The sequence below is a fragment of the Carassius gibelio genome, chromosome A7, assembly GCF_023724105.1.
Source record: "Carassius gibelio isolate Cgi1373 ecotype wild population from Czech Republic chromosome A7, carGib1.2-hapl.c, whole genome shotgun sequence".
NCBI lineage: Eukaryota > Metazoa > Chordata > Actinopteri > Cypriniformes > Cyprinidae > Carassius > Carassius gibelio.
In genome coordinates this window covers 196,665-204,727 of record NC_068377.1, presented here as the reverse complement: position 1 = coordinate 204,727, position 8,063 = coordinate 196,665, and positions in this window count along the sequence as shown.

Sequence of the window (8,063 nt, the reverse complement as noted above, 5' to 3'; positions counted from 1 at the left end):
ACATTATTTTGGAAACTTACTATGACATTTATGCAATAATATACCAGTTACTTAGAACATCAGTTCAAAGTTAAATAACCTACAAACCATTATAAAATAATTTTAATTCTGCTTGTACAACAGGTGCTTATTCAACTGCTCGTATTTCCTACATTGTTGTGGATTTTATTGATAACTTGAATTGTCTTTGTTAATTTTGTGCGACTTATGTCACAGTGTCTGGGTTGTCTTCCCTGGGGTTCCACTAGATGTCCTCCTTTCCCACGGTGTCTGTCACTTTATGAACCTTCTGTTCCCTTATTTGGTCACCTTCCTCCTTGTTTGGGTTAATTGATTATTCCCCACCTGTCTCCAGTTCCCTCATTACTTTCTGTGTATTTATACCCGGTCTGTCTTAGTATGCGTCACGGAGTCCTTGTTGAATGTTAATTCATGTTTGTCTTCTTGCTGTGCTCTTGCCCTGTGTTCATGTCTTGTTTATGTTTGGATGGATGTTTTGGAGATTGATCCCTGCCTGGACTGTTTATTCTCCTTGGATAACCCCTCAATAAATGTCATACCTGCAATTGGTTCTCTCTCCCTGTGTCTCCTTGCATCACCGGTCGTGACAGAAGGACTCTGTCACAGCAAGAACCAGCGGTATGTCGTTTTTCTGTTCCCCAGCCAAGATGGCGGATGGGAGAACTAAGTATCTTCTGTTGACCGCCCTCCGCCAAGAGGGCAATTACGGTCCAAGATGGCCGCCCGTCCAGAGTCAAGACCCAAAATGGCCGCCAGTCCAGTGCCATAGCACAAGAAGACTGTTAGCCCAGCGCCACAGCACAAGATGGCTGCTAACCCAGCGCCAATGCCCAAATTGGCCACCGGTCCAGCGCCACAGCCCAAGATGGCCAATGGTCCAGAGTCCTGGCCCAAGATGGCTGCCAATCCAGCTCCACCACAAAAGATGGCCGCTAATCCAGCGCCACAGCACAAGATGGTCGCCAGCCCAGCACCACAGCACAGGATGGCCGCCTGTCCAGAGTCAGGACCCAAGATGGCTGCTTGCCCAGCACCACTGCACGGGAGTACAGTCACAGCTGACCCTCTGGAGTCGAGTCAGGTTCCAGTGAACCCTCCAGAGTCGAGTCAGGTTCCAGTGAACCCTCCAGAGTCGAGTCAGGTTCCAGTGAACCCTCCAGAGTCGAGTCAGGTTCCAGTGAACCCTCCAGAGTCGAGTCAGGCTCCATTGAACCCTCCAGGGTCGAGTCAGGCTCCAGTGAACCCTCCAGAGTCAAGTCAGGTTCCAGTGAACCCTCCAGAGTCGAGTCAGGTTCCAGTGGACTCTCCAGAGTCGAGTCAGGTCCCAGTGGACTCTCCAGAGTCGAGTCAGGTTCCTGTTGAACCCCCAGAGTCGAGTCAGGTTCCAGTGAACTCTACAGAGTCGAGTCAGGTGTTCGTGGACCCTCCAGAGTCAGGGCTAGTCACCGATGACATTCCAGAGTCAGGGCTAGTCACCGATGACATTCCAGAGTCAGGGCTAGTCACTGATGACCTTCCAGAGTCAGGGCTAGTCACAGCTGACCCTCCAGAGCCAGGGCTACTCACTGATGACCCTCCTGAGCCAGGGCTAGTCACTGATGACCTTCCTGGGCCAGGGCTAGGTACCATGGACTTTCCAGAGACAAGACTAGTCACCGTTGATCTTCAAGGACAGAGTCAAGTCACTGGTGATCTTCAAGGACAGAGTCAAGTCACTGGTGATCTTCAAGGACTGAATCAAGTCACCGGTGATCTTCATGAACAAAGGCAAGTCACCATTGATCTTCATGTACAAATACAAGTCACCAATGATCTTCATGTACAAATGCAAGTCACCAAGAATCTTCATGAGCAGTGTCGGGTCAGCACCGATCTTCTGGAGTCCAGTATGTACACTATGGGATTGCCAGATTGTCGTCCTCCCGTTGGTCGGACCACACGGTTGTCGTGGTCTTCTGCTCCGCCCTGGAGGGTTTCCGCCTTGACCACAGGGGTGTGGTGGTCTTCTGCTCCGCCCTGGGGGGCTTCCACCCTGACCACACGGTTGTGGTGGTCTTCCGCTCCGCCCTGGAGGACTCTGGCTTCGACCACAAGGACGTGGTGGTCTTCTGCTTCACCCTGGGGGGCTCTCGTCCTGATCACACGGTTGTGGTGGTCTTCTGTTCCGCCCTGGGGGGCACTGGTCTTGACCACACGGTTGTGCTGGTCTTCTGCTCCGCCCTGGGGGGCTCTCGTCCTGACCACACGGCTGTGGTGGTCTTCTTCTCCACCCTGGGGGGCTTCCGCCCTGACCACGCGGTGGTGGCCTTCTGCTCCGCCCTGGGGGGCTTCAACCCTGATCACACGGTTGTGGTGGTCTTCTGCTCCGCCCTGGTGGGCGCCACGTGATGTCCTTCATGGACTTATGTTTTGTGTTTCTTGGTTTCTGTTATGTTTCTGTCTGTTCCCCTCAGTGAGTCTGGCCTTCCGTCCCTCCCCCTGAGCCTACACCTGTCCGCCTCCCTCCTGGTCTCTGTGTTGTGTCTTGTCGTGGAGCGTCTGGGAGCCGCTCCGTAGAGGGGGGGTATTGTCAAACTGTTTGGGTTGTGTTCCCTGGGGTTCCACTAGATGTCCTCCTTTCCCACGGTGTCTGTCACTTTATGAACCTTCTGTTCCCTTATTTGGTCACCTTCCTCCTTGTTTGGGTTAATTGATTATTCCCCACCTGTCTCCAGTTCCTTCATTACCTTCTGTGTATTTATACCCGGTCTGTCTTAGTATGTGTCACGGAGTCCTTGTTGAATGTTAATTCATGTCCGTCTTCTTGTCGTGCTTTTGCCCTGTGTTCGTGTCTTGTTTATGTTTGGATGGATGTTTTGGATATCGACCCCTGCCTGGACTGTTTATTCTCCTTGGATTACCCCTCAGTAAATGTCATACATCTCTCCCTGTGTCTCCTTGCATCACCGGTCGTGACAATTTAAGCCAGAAATAGAGTAGTATAAAAGGGTGATGGCAAAAGTATAAAAACACCACTTCACTAACCTGCTCGACTGTTAGCATAACTGCTACCATGTGCTACAGTAAATGTATAACGTTACATCTATCAATACAAATAAAACATATTATATTTTATTAATGTCTATAGTTGCCAATAAGCTTTTATTATAAGTTATTGTTTCAGTTAACACATTACACTCACCTGGGACTGGACGGCTGTTGTAATCGTGCTCCTGCACCATCTCGACATTTACTTCTCTGCACCACAAACATCCCGTTTTGACAACGTGATTTAACATCTCCGCAACTTTTCCACGCAAACCTGGAAGGCACAGCTCGTGATGCGAGATCTTTACGACCGGACTCCGTGGACACGGACCTCATCCTCTGTGTAGTGCTTGGCACACACTAAAGTCCTACCTTTCCTCACAGTAAATGTCGCCCCCTCCTCTCTCCGTATAGCCCAATTTCAACACTTTTTTTTTTCGTTGGTGGGAAAACTATTAAATGATAATTAAGGTTGTTTTTTATTTGAATTAGAACACAAAGGCACACTACACCTCTGATTACTTTTGGTCTCCGCCATTTTTCGGCAAGCGAATGAACGCCAGCGCTTTCACTGGAAAATAACTTACCCTACATCCGGTTTGCCTACGTCACGGTGTGAAATAGGCCTATAGTTGATTCATTAACTGGACCATCAAAATAAAATGTAACCATATAAAACATTGCTTTTTTTCAGTTGGAGTATTAAACTCACATTAATTAATTAACATTAGCTCCACAGGAAACACTCAAATAACACTCAATATCTAACCACTCACAAGCTGTAGTAAGATACTAAAACAGTAAGGTAGCAGATCTTAAACAATCTCAGGATAGGACACAGTCTATTATACTATAAATGAAGTAGATTTAATATGGTGTTCATTGTGTGTGATGAATAATCATACTCTTAAACTTATAACCACAAATATGTAAGTATTATAATGAATCATAATTGTTGTTATGATTATTCATGAGTTGATATAACATATATAACGTTACAGTTAAACGTTTCTGCTCTCACTTAAAGGATTTTAAGTGAGATCACTTTCAGGATTTCTCAGAGGGCAGGCTTCAAGTATAACTCGTAGTAATGGTGCTACAATATAACATTATCCAGAGAAACAAATGTTAATGATAAATCCCCTGTTATGTTTGTACTGGCTACTGTATACAGGCCACCAGGCCACCATACAGACTTTATTAAAGAGTTTGGTGATTTTACATCCGAGTTAGTTCTGGCTGCAGATAAAGTTTTAATAGTTGTTTATTTTAATATCCATGTCGATAAGGAAAAAGATGCATTGGGATCAGCATTTATAGACATTCTAAACTCTATTAGTGTTTAACAACATGGGTAACACTTTACGGTAAGGGTACTTGAATTATCATGAATTCATGTATAAATTCATGCATGAAATATGCATTAATTCATGCATTACTATCTCATGAATCATCAGGAACTAACACGAGTTCAACGTTTTTCATTCATGACTTCACGGATGAACAACACCTTAATTAAAAGATTAACTAAGATGAGTACATCATCATGAATTATGATTTATTAAGCATGATCATGATGTTTTCTTTGTTCACCAAAAAATTGGTCTTTACCACCCATTGTGGATAAAGCTACAGTTATGGTACATGAATCATCATGAATTCATGCATAAAAAAGTATTAATTCATGCAAGTAAGACTACTCTTCGAATTATTAAAGGGATACTCCAATTTTAAATGAAAATTCACCCTCATGTTGTTTCAAACGTGTATGAATTTCTCTCTTCTGCCAACAGAAAGGAAGATATTTAGAAAAATGTCAGTAACCAGGCAGTTTCTGGTACTATTGACTTCCATAGTAGGAAAATAAATATACGCTGGAAGTCAATGGTACCAGAAACTGTCTGGTTACTGACATTCTTCTAAATATCTTCCTTTCTGTTGGCAAAAGAGAGAAATTCATACAGGTTTGAAACAACATGAGGTTGAGTATATGATGACAGAATTTTAATTTTAAAGTGTAGTATCCCTTTAAAGGAATGTACAAAAATCCACATTACCTAATGCATGCATACGGGCTAGAACAGTATATCAATTAATGTGAGAACTGTTTTTCTGAAGTTTCCAAGCATGTTCATTTCTTCTTCATAGCCTGCAGGTAAATGGACAGACCCCAAAATTAAATTGGCCAATCACAGCACATAACAATCACAGCACAGTCATCATTAACTAAGCATTATTTATCTATGACTTCATCATGTGTGTGGCCCCTCAACTAAAGTGGTGACTTGGTGCTTTGAAACACTGATGAAAAATGTGTTTTCATTATGATCTGAGTTATCCAGCATGTTCATGTCTTCTTCATAGCCTGCAGGTAAATGGACAGACCCCAAAATTGGCCAATCACAGCACATAACATACCAATTCTGTTGGCATTCAAATACAGTAGTCATCATTAACGAAGCATTATTTATCTATGACTTCATCATGTGTGTGGCCCCTCAACTAAAGTGGTGACTTGGTGCTTTAAACCACTGATGAACAATGTGGCATAACTGTGAAATGACATGAATATGAACATGAAAGTTCAAGCCTTTGCAAACAATGTACTGTGGACACAAATGGACTTTGATCATAACTTCACTGCTTTATTCTTAAAGGTATAAACCAGCTAAATCAACAGCTGGAAAGAGCTGAGAAGGAATGCAGTACATACACCATGAACTTTATTTTAAGTGCCTGTATATCTGAAAACTCTTTTCAAACACATAAAGCTGTTTTACAAAAAAGAAGAAAAAAAAAGGAAAACATGTTTCACACACAGCTTGATCTCATTTAGGGTAAGAAGTCACCTTTTAATGTAAGTTTATAAATGAATTACAATTATTGGCTAACAGGGAAACTGGTGCCGAATGTCCTTCAATAAACGACCAAGTAATCCTTTCGTATGCTTGTTTCCAAGCCAGTAGGTCCATTCTATTACTGCAAGATGCTCTTTCAAAAGCTTGGCAGTTCGGTTTCCCCTCAATCTCCAAATTGTCGATTTGTATGTTAACCATGCCCTCTCCAAGTGCTGAGTGTGAGCTCCACTTACAGGATCAACACGGTTGAAATGATACATGATTCACGGTGAAATGCCTGTAGCCCAAATTAGTGAGAGCACCCCTATATGATCTCCACTCTTCACTAAGGATTAATGTCCCAGGCTGCACATGCTTCACCAATAAGGGAATCAGATGGTTGCGGGACCTCTTCTTGACCAGTCTAAGGATAGGTCTTCGATGCCTTTCTTTTACTCCAAGCATCCCAAAGACCCACTTTTTGCGTCTCCTGGTGTTGGATATTCTCCCACGAGCATACTGTAAAAACAGCATAAGTTCTTAACATCTGACACTTCAATTCACCATCAATATAATAATAGTCATACAGCCTGACCCTATGCGCCCTATTTTCATATTGACGCAGTGCGTCATGTATGGCCAGTCACAAGCACAGTGACATTTTTGATAATGGAACACAAATATAGAGCACACTATTTGCATTTGAGTTGGCAAATAGGAAGCTAGGGCTGATACACATTCTAGTAGCAGATTGCAACACAAACAAAACAAGATAGATACCTTAAACGTGCTCTAAGTGATGTTGGTTGATGTCACTTCTTGTTGATGTTCAAAGTATTGTCAAACAAAACGAAGGCTAGCTAGAACCTCCCTCCTCCTCATCCACACACTAACCCCCCAAACCCCACCCCCAAATCATTCTTGTGACTTATTGGCTGGAACAGTTTGTAATCTTTTCATGGTGCGTTTGTGGAGCCTGGGGTGTCTACAGAGACCGTGTTTTTTTTATAGTGAGTTCAGGGGACAGGCAGCTAGCGGATGGTGAGGAGATGTTTGCTGTATGTGACAAAAAATATTTTGGTCTAAAAAAACGTGTGACATCACTTAGAGCATCTTTAATACTTATAGAATACCTTTCGTTTATGGCGGAAGTTGCTCTCATCAAAGACAACAGACTCCATTTCACCAGCTTTTTTTTCTGTAACCATTTAATTAATTTGACTGTCCTCCTCTTGGTTGTGCACGCGCATGAGATAAACTGATCGGCATCGACAGCGTGAATGGATAGGACACTGACACACCCATCGAGTCCAATTATCTTGTGTGGATTGCATCATGCTTCCACACAAAAACATTATACAATTTCTTAATGACATAAAAGTATTTGGAGCCCGCTTTACTCTGACAGAGCTATCATATTTTGATAATACAGTATTGTTCAAAATAATAGCAGTACAATGTGACTAACCAGAATAATCAAGGTTTTTAGTATATTTTTTATTGCTACGTGGCAAACAAGTTACCAGTAGGTTCAGTAGATTGTCAGAAAACAAACAAGACCCAGCATTCATGATATGCACGCTCTTAAGGCTGTGCAATTGGGCAATTAGTTGAAAGGGGTGTGTTCAAAAAAATAGCAGTGTCTACCTTTCACTGTACAAACTCAAAACTATTTTGTACAAACATTTTTTTTTTCTGGGATTTAGCAATCCTGTGAATCACTAAACTAATATTTAGTTGTATGACCACAGTTTTTTAAAACTGCTTGACATCTGTGTGGCATGGAGTCAACCAACTTGTGGCACCTCTCAGCTGTTATTCCACTCCATGATTCTTTAACAACATTCCACAATTCATTCACATTTCTTGGTTTTGCTTCAGAAACAGCATTTTTGATATCACCCCACAAGTTCTCAATTGGATTAAGGTCTGGAGATTGGGCTGGCCACTCCATAACATTAATTTTGTTGGTTTGGAACCAAGACTTTGCCCGTTTACTAGTGTGTTTTGGGTCATTGTCTTGTTGAAACAACCATTTCAAGGGCATGTCCTCTTCAGCATAGGGCAACATGACCTCTTCAAGTATTTTAACATATGCAAACTGATCCATGATCCCTGGTATGCGATAAATACGCCCAACACCATAGTAGGAGAAACATGCCCATATCATGATGCTTG